Below are 11,183 nucleotides of genomic sequence, written 5' to 3'. Positions count from 1 at the left end.
GGCCTGCAGTCGTGTTCACGAGCCCCTCGGAGGACAGGCTCAGGACTAACGCTCTCGGGCCACTGACACGGAGGCCACCACCTGCTGTGACCGCATAAGGCTCGGCGGCCACGCGTGTCACCCAGGGTGACCACATGAGAGCGCTCTCTCCCACACGGAGGCCGAGGCTGTCCCGTGTCACAGCCACACTAAACTTGAGGGACTTCAGTACCATGTCCCGGGACCACAGTCACTAGACCCCAAGTGTAGAGTTGGATTGTGTTTTTTTTGTATTTATAGAGCCAACTCACGGCTTACAGTCCTCACCTTCTTTGATATACCGCTGATACATTTTTAAAATTTTTTTAAGCTTTATTGTTGTATTACTTACATATGTCCCCTCTTTTCCCCCATCGGGTCCCTCCAGCCCGCTACCTCTGATATTTATCACTGAGAGCCGTTATCTTCTCTTACCTCCTCCTGTACGGACCCTCGGACCCAGTAAGAGATAATGGTCCTGCCCGGGCCAGCATAGCTCAGTGGTTAGAGCGTCAGCCTATGGACTGTAGGGTCGCGGAGTTGATTCCAGGTCAAGAGCCTGTAGCTGGGTTGCAGTTTAGGTCCACTGGCCCTGGTCAGGGCGCGAGCGGGAGGCAACCAATTGGTGTTGTCTCTCTCATGTGGATGTTTATCTGGAATTCAAGTCTGACTGGGCATCCTGTCTTGTATCTGGCATCCCTGGGCCCAGGCCCCGGGGAGTGGGCCTAAACCAGGTGACAGGAAAGGCCCTGCTGTTCCTCCACTCACCACAGGGGGGCAAAGGTCTAGGAAGGCTGTTAGCCGCCTGAGCTGCCTGGAGAGTGAGCCAGAAGCCTTGACCCACCCCACCCCCACCCCTGTTCTCCCTGCCCACCTCCCAGCCCCACTCGGGGCCTCCCCTGAGCCTCCCCTCTCCCTCCAGAAGCTGCCCAGCCACGTGGACTCTCCCCTCTTGAGCCAGCACGCCCAGGTCTATGCACCAAAGATGCAAGTCAGCCGGGGACACCTCTCTGTGACCTGAGGTGGCGGGCGTGGGCGGGTGGCCAGACCTCTGAGCCAGCGCAGACTCCTCCAGGCACTGGAAGATGCCTCCATGGCAGGCTCACCCAACCCGGCCAGGGCCACCTCACTTGCCCCTGAGCTGAGAGCCGGGCCCCTGATCCTCTCCCGTTCTCTCCCCGCTGGTCCCTGCGGAGCTGGGGGTGGGAGAGAGACACAGGGCACTTCCTGTTTCTCAAAGCAAACCGTGAGCAGGCTTCTCGGGGTGAGGGGTGAGTCAGGCACCAGGGGGTCTAGCAGACAAAACGGAAAAATATCCCGCCCCCTGGGGTGGAGGAAGGACCAGAGGAAGATAAATGTGATGGTGATGAGTATTGAGATCAATACGGCAGGGGGGCAGGATAGGGCTGGGGTGGGGGCTGCTATTTTTTTAAATTTGTTTGTTTGGTTTTGCCTGTTGGGTTTTGGATAGAGAACCAGCATGGCCTGGTGGATGTGGGCCATGCCGACACCCAGGGAGCAGCATTCCACACAGAGGGAACGGCGCACAGAGGCCTTGGGGAGAGCAGGGGGATGCCCCGGGAAGGGCACCGAGGGTGGGGTGCCTGAAGGGCCTGACACTTAGACCTGCTCTCGGATGCACTTTCCATCAGGCCAGGAGCACAGCACAGAGGAAACCCGGGGGCAGCTGGGTCCTGATCCGAGCAGGGGTGAAAGGGAGGAGAGATCTTGCCCGGGAGAGATGGAAGCAGGAGAACATTCCCCGAGTAGAAAAGGAGAAAGAGGAGGAGGAAGGGGGAAGCCACACCACTTCCGCCCCTGCCACCTCCCCGGCCCCGCTGGCGGCCAGGAGACAAGGGACATGGAGCATGCTTTGAACTGCTGGCTTTATTTCAAAAGAGCAACTATAATCATCTCGTCCTGGTGCCTCATTGGATGGAAAGCTAAAAGGTCATACTCGGTGAGGGCAGGAAACTGTGAGACCGGCCTGAGAAGCTGTTTCTGAACTGCTGGCTCCTCTGACGTACATCCCGAGTTAGGAAATCCTGAATGTCTGGCTGAGGCATCCGGGGTTGTAGATTCACAGGGATTAGGATGCGAGACAACCCTGAGGACATCCAAAGGGTGGCTGTGGAGACAAGCCCTACACAGGAGCCCAGGTAACCCTCCAGGTTCAAAGCCAATGACTCGGTCTGCACCAGGCACGATGCGGCGTTAATACCCAAACAATCCACGTTAATACCCAAACAATCCACGTTAATACCCAAACAATCCACGTTAATACCCAAACAATCCACGTTAATACCCAAACAATCCACGTTAATACCCAAACAATCCACGTTAATACCCAAACAATCCACGTTGATACCCAAACAATCCACGTTAATACCCAAACAATCCACGTTGATACCCAAACAATCCACGTTGATACCCAAACAATCCACGTTGATACCCAAACAATCCACGTTAATACCCAAACAATCCACGTTAATACCCAAACAATCCACGCACAACCACCTGGAAGGTGAGGCGATGTGACAAGACGACAAGACTACGATGTATCCTGGAGGGAGAGTGGGAAGTGCAAGACCAACTTCAGCAGCCTCACCGTCCACGGAGGCCCGAGGGCGGGGACGGAGGGCATGGGTCTGGAGGTGCTTGGTTATTGTTCCCAAGCCACCCACCTGTCAGGTACACCTCACCTGCAGGTCACAAACAGAGCTGCCAATGAGGGAGCACCCGTGGGCACCGAACTAAACCCTCTACGTAAGTTATCATATTTCATTCCAACAACAGTAACTCTGTGAGGGTAGGGATGCTGTTTTCACACCTCCGTTTTATAAATTAATGTGTTGGGGTTTAGGAGGGGCCGACTGACCTTCCCCAGGTCACACAGCTAACTGATCAGCAGCTGAGCGGGGCCTTACGCATGGCTGACGGGCGAGTCTAAGCTCATAATACCCATCTGAGGTTCCAGGCAGTCCCCCTCCTCTCGCCTCGCAGCCGCCTCCACCATTGCTCTATGGCCACTCCTGCCCCCTGCAGTCCTCAGTGCTCAAGCCACAGGGATGGGCACTTAGTGACTGCTCAGCAGTTACTTCCTGGATTAAACAGCTGGCATCAACTTTGAATGGGGCTCCCCCATCCTGGAATGCCCTCCTGCCATTGTCCAGATTCTCCAACAGGCTCGGAGGAGGGACTCATTAACTGTGTGACTATCCCCATTCTGTCACCACTCCTCTGACCACACAGTCTCGGAGCAACTGGTTGAGTCAGTGGGGGGTGAGGGGAGGACACCCACTCTGGCGCTCACTTGTCTTACGTGTTATCCTTGTTAACTCTGTGTCACATTGTGTAGGCAGGATCCACTCAGAACTGCTTATTCTTTTGCCTTTTTGCCCAGAGCATGGAAGCTCATCTCATAACTAGGCGTGCCCTCTAATCACAAAAGTTTTTCATGGGGAAAAGAAAAAGAATCCTGGCAATTCCTTGTCTAGTGGTCATGCATCCTCAACGTATGAGCTATCAAACAGACCATCTCTCTGGGAGGCCATATTTTCAAAGCCAGAAATCGAGATACATAGTTGGACAAAAAGTTATTAAACTACTTCCATAACCAAGTTATGGCTCCTGCAGATGTGGGCTTGTTGGCAAAAATATTAGCACTTCATGGGCATTGCAATGATTTGTGGAGGCCAGGTGATAATATACTTGAAATCGGGACAGTACCGGGAAATCCAGAACCTACGTGGTCATACCGTCAAAATACAGACTGTTCGCGGGTGGCATTTTGCCGAGCCATCCCGGAGGCGTGGGAAACATAGCTCTAACTCTGTAACAATGGGTGTGTGAACAGCCTTCAAGCCCGGTCTGTGGCCTGCTTATTGGAGCCCTGTCTTAGGATCCAAATCCTAGCTGTCAAACAGGTGCACAGCGCCCCCACTCGGCGAAGCTGGTTCTGCTCTCCTGGATCCGACCTATGACGCGATAGCCGGGACCTCAGCACCAAGGACAGCGCTCACCTGATCGGGGCGTCCTCTTCCGGGTCTCAACTCTGCAAAACAGGACCTTTTTGTGAGTTCAAAACGAAACCACCGAATACGAGTGCAAGAAACAATTCGGTAGTTCGCCATTTTCGTCTTACTGAGGACGCCTCTGAACTCATCCCCTGCCCCGTATTGAGACCTGGAGTGGCACTCAGATGGTCTTCTTGCTCCTCTACCGAGAGCGCCCCTGAGCTGCCAGGGCTCAGCCAACCTTAGTGCCAAGAGTGGATCTATCCAGGGGGAGGGAGGGAGGCAGGAAGCACGGAGGAGAGAAAGGAGCCCGCGGCTCCTCAATCGGGAACACTTTGCTTATTACCTTCTGGGCGTGCGAGCAGTTGGAAAGAGAGGACAGGTAATGAAGCACAAGTAAGTGGGTTGTTCCTGCCAAGATCACAGCTTGAGAGAAGGGGTGGCAGATGGGGAGCCCCAGCCGGCCAAACCCAGGACAGAGGACAGGGTGTGGAGACCGTTCCCCACCCCCAGACCTCAGCTAGTCAGCAGCGCACGCTGAGGCCCCAGCAGACGTGTACAGTAGTAATTCTTGGGGTCAAGCAGGCGTGGACCCTGCCCTCAGAGATGCACTCAGCCACGTGCCCTGTCTCTGCCCAATCGGCCACCCCACAGGGAGGACAGCCATGCCCTCCCCAGTGTGAACCCTCCCACATGGAGCAGGCGGGGGACTGTGAAATTGGACAACTTGTGTAAACTCTCTGAGCCCGAGCATCCAATTGGGTGAAGGGAGCAGGTTGGACTAGAGGGACTGGAAGCATCCTTCCTGCATCACTATCCCAGGAAGGTCTTTCTAAGGGAGATTCGAGGGGTGGGGGGCAGGGAAGGGCCTGGAAAGATGCTGTAAGGTAATGAGTCTCCATGCCTCCCTCCCCCAGCTTTTCCTCCTAAGCAGGAGCCATCACTCCTGCGATCAGAGTGTATATATGCCCGGGTAACAACCCAGCCATGGAGTTGGAAGAAAAGATGGGGGTTAATGCAGCGGCTACTCGAGGCCAGTTGGCTGAGCATCAGAAGGCAGCTTTTATTCCGATGAGCTCGCTGCCGACAGGATCCCAAATCAAATTGGATCAAGTTTTGGATCCTGATTAGAAACCCAAGACCAGAATGCCAATTAAATCAAAAGGAGCAATAGAGCCGCCAGAGGGCTTGGAAACTTACCCAAACCGACTGCAATGTCTCCCCGGGAGCCAAATTATAGAAACATGGAGGAATCGGCCAATACGAGTTAATTAAATTATGTGATTGCTTAATGGCACCAGGCTCTCCTGCTCTGCCATCACCACGGGGGGGGGGGGGTCACCGCCGGCACACCAGCTCCCCTCCCCCCACGACACCTGCCAGACAGGCTCCACCAGCCGGGGAGGTGGGCCCGGCCGTTTCGGCCGTTTCACGGGCTGGTTCCCCTTCCTTCTGCTCCCATCTCTGACTCATTTCTCTTCTGACACTTGCTTGGTGCATGTGAATACATTTCTTTGCCATCGAGTCTCTTTGGTCTTGTTGGCGTTCTCTTTCTTGAAGGTTATTTTGTGTCTCTGACCCGTTACCTATTGGTCACATAGTCGGACTATGACCTGTTTGCCAAGTTTGGGGATTGGAGGAGGGATGCTGTATCGGTAGATAGTGTAATATCACAGACCACCCTCAGACTCAGGCCCCCAACCAGGGTCACGTATGATTTCTCCTGCGCTGTGGGTCCGCTGATCCCAGCCAGGCCTGCTCCTGTCCTTGGGGTTCTGCTGGGAATCTCCAAACTGAGTTGAGCTCAGCTGAGGCCACTGGGGTCTTCATGGCTCTCCCCTTCCTTGGACCAGCAGGCTGGCCGAGTGCTGTTGGAAGCTGAAGTCTCGGAACTGGCACCGTTACTCCCACCTCCGTCTATTGGCCAAAGAAGGCACATGGCTGGACCCAGCGTCAAGGGCCAGGGGGAACTACAGAGTCACAAGACGAAGGCCATGGGTACAGAGAGGAGTAAGGAACAGGGCCAATGACACAGCTGCCACAGGCACCTCGCCCCTGCCGCCTGCACCTCCTCCTGGCGTGACCACCCCCGACACTGCTCGCACGCGTTCTAGTTCGCGAGCATCTTGCTGCATTCGGGCTCGTCTGATCCTCAAAGAAGCCTCCTAAATTAAACCGCAGCCTTCCTGCTTCGCCAGGAAAGGAATTGCAGCTTCGCACCGTGGCAGATGGCGAGTCCCCGAAGAGTGCTGAGGGGGAGAGTGACAGGTCTGATTTGCATACGGAACAGTCACTTAGGGTGCTGTGTGGAGAGAACACTGGAGGGAAGGAGGGGAAACTGGTACAAAGGCCACTTCAGAGCATCGGTGGCCAGACAGACGATGAGGGAGGAGGGCAGAGAGGGGGGTGCTGGGGAGTATAGTAAGCACTCTGAAAGGGGTTATCTCTGGTCTCAGAGAAGGCCCTAGGTTAGCAGCCTTTCTACGGGGCAAGACGATCTTCTATGTAGCTCTCCCCCCTCCTCCACTCTGCCCTCCGCTCCCCTCCTCCAGCCCCCCCTCCACACTCCAGTTCCTGTAAAGGATCGGCCAGCATCCTGGTCCTGACCCGGGGTGGCACCGCCAGGGCTGGGTCACTGGACGAAGGCACTGACCCAAACGGGTCTGGGTTCATCAGCCTGTTTACCAAGACGTTGCCGGGCCCACCAGGACGGGCGATGGGTCCTCGTCTTAACCCAGAGGAGAGGGAGATACCAGGTCCAGGGGTTTGCTCCGTGAGCCATGGGGTGGGCAGGTGACTCGGGTTGGCATCGCTTGCTCACAGTAGGGGGTTACTTCTTCAACCCCTACCCCAGCCAAGTTGGCCGTACTTGGAATAAGAATGTTTAAGAAAAAGGCTCAACTTGTTGAGAATGTAATAATTGTTTTTATTTTTTATTTTAGGGGTTACTTCTTCAACCCCTACCCCAGCCAAGTCGGCCATACTTGGAATAAGAATGTTTAAGAAAAGGCTCAACTTGTTGAGAATGTAATAGTTGTTTTTATTTTATTTGTTTGTTAATCCTCACCCGAGGATATTTTTCCATTGATTTTTAGAGAGGGTGGAAGGGAGAGCGAGAGACAGAGAGAAATATCAATGTGGGAGAGACACATCCATTGGTTGCCTCCCCGGGATCCAGCCTGCAACCGAGGTACGTCCCCTTGACTGGAATCGAACCAGGACCCTTCAGTCCTCAGGCAGAGGCTCTATCCACTGGGCTAAACCGGCTGGAGCATTGTTTTTATTGTTACACTCTTCTATTTTTTACTGTTTTTTTATTGTGAATGTGTATTTTAAAAAAATAGGAAATAAAATTTAAAAAACATTTAAAAAAAAGAGAGACGAAAGGTGGGGCCGCTGGCTAGAGAGGAGGCTCACTGGTTCTTGTCAACCAGCCAGGGCCCAGGGGAAGCCTCTTCCACCCAACCCCTGGGCTATGGGCCTGGGGAGAAAGGTGGGGCCGCTGGCTAGAGAGGAGGCTCACTGGTTCTTGTCAACCAAGCAGGGCCCAGGGGAAGCCTCTCCCACCCAACCCCCCCGGAAGGCCTTGGCTATGGGCCTGGGGGCCCGGGGGCGCTCCCTTCGCCTATTGGTCAGCCCCGGCCCCGCCCCGCCCACCTCCCGCGCTCAGGTTAATCTCATCCACATTCTCAGGTGCCTCCTGCTGCCTGGAGCGAGGACCCAGAGATGACGAAGCCCTGCCCGCGGCCCTGAGGTGCTCGCTCGCTCGCAGAGACCTTTCGGGACCGGCCTGCTGTCGGGGACCTGCCGGAGCCGAATGTTCGCTCCTCCGGCAGATGGACACGGAGGGGCCGCGGCCAGAAGGCAGCGCCTGCGGGACGCCGCACAGCACAGCACGGGCTTGAGGTCACCACCCCCGCCTTCCTGGAGCAGCCAAACTGGAGACTCACAGCGCCCCGGACCTGACCCGAGGACGGAGACCCCCGGCGCTGTGCCTGCCCCCGAAGCACCTCCTCTTTCCACCTCGGGGCTCGGCCCCCCACCGCGGCCCTAGTTGCACTGTGTGGGCATCGGTCATTCGAGCGCCCCCTCCAGGACGCCGGTGAGAATGCACCCCGCACAAGCACACCCGCCCAGAGCGGGGCCTCTCCCTCCCCACGGTCACGCTCTTGAAGGTGCCACTCTTGGAAGATGGGTCAGTGGGTTGTTTTGTGAGGGTTTGAGGGAGCAGCGCCTCCTGGGGGGCCCGAGCTCCCGTCTGCCTTCCTCCGACTACAAACAGCCTCCCAGAACGCGATCCAATGTGCTTCCCCCAGTTTAATGAAAATCAGTCTCACCTGAGACCCAAGGCCAGCCCTGGGCCAGGGCCTCGCAGGCGGCTCCCTCCGCGGGGGGCGCTGCAGCCTCGCGGAATGGGCCTCCTTCCCACCGGCGGGAGGGGGGCCTCACCGAGCAAGACCGAAATGCCGCTCTGCAAAGTCTCCGGGCATCAATATTTCATGCCTCTGGAGCTGTCTTTGTTTTTATGCAAATTGCTCGGGCTGCCAGATGGGCAAGGGCTGGCTGGCGGCCTCATCCATCACCAAGCAGTTCCCTCCTCCCCACCCTGCGACTGCCAGGGCCTGGCAGCCTGGCCCCGGTGCGGCCCGTCCTCTCCCTCCGTCTGCACAGCGGCCACCGCCCTGTCCTGGACGCTGGGGACACAGAGGCAGCCCGAGGCCAGGTTGCTGCCCTGGGGGGCTCACAGGTGGAAGGACCTCATGGCGGGCGGGAGGGGAAGCAGCTGTCACTTCAGCGCCAGGCTCTGCAGCTTCCTTTTTCATCACGAGGAGCCTGTGAGGCCGGCAGAAGGGGGCTCCTGTCCCAGCGTGCAGGTGGAAAGCCCAGGTCCCCCAGCCAGTCCGTGGCAGAGCTGCTCCAGGCACCTCCAGCCGCCCAGTCCTCCTCCCATCCAACCGCTCATGAGCCGTGGTCTGGAGGCGCTGCCCCTCCTGGCCCGGCTGCCCCTAGCCTGCCTGGCTCCGGCCTCTGTAGCCTCCGTCCCCACAGCTGGACTCTGACCTCACTAGCAGCCTGGTCCCGCCTGGCTCCGAGCCTGAGCCCACCTCCAGGGGCTTAGCCACGGCCGCTCCTCCAGCGTGGGGTCCACCTTGCTCCTGCCAGTTCTTGCCCCCTCGGGATCAGGAATGAGAGACACCCCAATGCTGACTCTTACCCGGTGGCTCCGCCTAATGCTATGATTCCACGGGGGCTCCGGGCTCTGCCTCTTAGCTGGAGTCACACCCCCTTCGCATTGCTCAGCATGGCATCCTTCCTACAAGTACTGCCCGCCTGTCTCCCCCCAGGTGGTGGGTTGAGTCGCACCAGCCGGCCCCAGTCTACCCCTTGGGTCCCGTGTCCCTGATTGTGCGAGGACAGGCCCCAGTCACAGCACTCAGTCCTGCCCGGTCCTTCCCACAGGCCCAGGGTTCCAGGGCGGTACCCGCGAGGCAGGTGACACTCAGGGCAGGGCCCTCTGAGCTCACAGCCCTGGGCCCAGGGGCAGAGCCTGCAGGGATGGCTGGGCTCCTGCGATGTCACCGGGCTGGAGTCAAAGGCTGCTTAGAACAGCGCTGCCCGGGGAACTTGGGGGACCTGCCAGGAACTCCCAGGGGGACCCTGGCAAGTCACAGGCCTCTGTGTCTGTATCAGTGACAGCCAACGTCCCGTCTATGCCCCTGCATCTGCGAACCAGCGATCACGATCCTAATCACTCTTCCCCTTGCTGCCTCTCCCCTAGGTCAGGGTCGGACTGCGATGGAATAAATGGCCACGGCCTCAGCGCTGCGATGGCCAGCACCCTTCGCCCAAGCCCAGCAGCCCGGGCAGGGCCTGGATGCCCCCGTCCCTGCTGCTGGGAGGGGCTTCCTGCCCGAGAGGGGCTGCAGCAGACCTTTCGACATCTCCTGATTCCAGAGCTCCGATCTGTGTCTGCGCCTCGTCGGAGAGGCAGGAGCCACCTCCGCGGCCGGCCCTGTGACTGCAGTGCGCCCTGTCTCCCTGTATAACAGCCTCGCAAGGTAAACAGCAAACTGCCCTTTACATCCGAGGAGCTGGGGAGGCCAAGAGCAACAAGGGGCGGGCCCGTGACTCGGAAAGGTTCAGAGACGCCCCAGGCCACACCCCTGGGAACCCAGGCCTGCCTGAGTCCAGAGCCGCTCTCCCATGCTGCCCGAAGGGTCCCTGCTGTCATGTCTCGTGGGGGCGGGCCATCCCCGAGCTTGGAATCTGCAGGCAAACCAGGCTGTTGCATGCACCCAGCCTTCCTGGGCGCGTGCTGTTTTGCATGTGTCTCCCGTCTCCATACACTCGTCCCTGCTTCGAGGGACCCCATTTGTCCTACGAGATTCAGCCCAGGCCGCTCGGGAGAAAGGAGAGCTTCCCTCCTCTGTGCTCTGCAGCAGATGCTCATGTCCCACCTCTGCACCCCACCTCCCCACCACCCATACAGCTGCTCAGAGCTGGGTGCTGGGCCCACAATAGCTCCTGATACAGCCACTTTACAGTCATAGGTCCACACCTATTGCTTTTGCGCCTCCCCTCCCTCCCCCCATTACCTCTCTGTCTCCCCCTCGGAGCACAGGGCAGGGCAAACGTGCGCTTGTAGGAAGAGAGCCTGCTCGAGGCGCTGTCCGCAGCACTCAGTCCACAGCGCTCAGCGTGCAGTGCTCAGTGCTGAGGGAGGGAGCAGGGCCTCACTCTGGGCCGCTCAGGCCTGAGGGCAGTTTGTTCCCTGGCCTCAGAAAGCAGCTTCCTATTCACCCCGACATGGGCCTCACCCGCCCACCTCTGGGCCGCCTCTCCCCTGCCAAGCCTCACCCCAGGGCACACAGCTGGGGTGGTCCAGGCGTCGCTGAGTGTGCACGGCCCTGCCTGTCCTTTTGCCCCCGAAACTGGAGTGTGGGAGTTTAGGTCAGAAGGGCAAGCCCAGCCCAAGGCCCGAGGGGCCCCGGGATCTGATCAGGGAGTTGTTTTTCATGGCTCGGTGTCCAGTGGATCGAATGGAGGCCCGGGCCGCTGCCCGCTCCCGGCTGGTGGTAACGGAGCCAGAGGTCAGAGTGGGGAGCAGGGAGATCAGGTTCTTGGGCAGGGAGCACACGGGACTGTGTC

Source organism: Myotis davidii, unplaced genomic scaffold (assembly GCF_000327345.1).
Source record: "Myotis davidii unplaced genomic scaffold, ASM32734v1 scaffold217, whole genome shotgun sequence".
Lineage (NCBI taxonomy): Eukaryota > Metazoa > Chordata > Mammalia > Chiroptera > Vespertilionidae > Myotis > Myotis davidii.
This window is presented reverse-complemented; position numbering follows the sequence as displayed.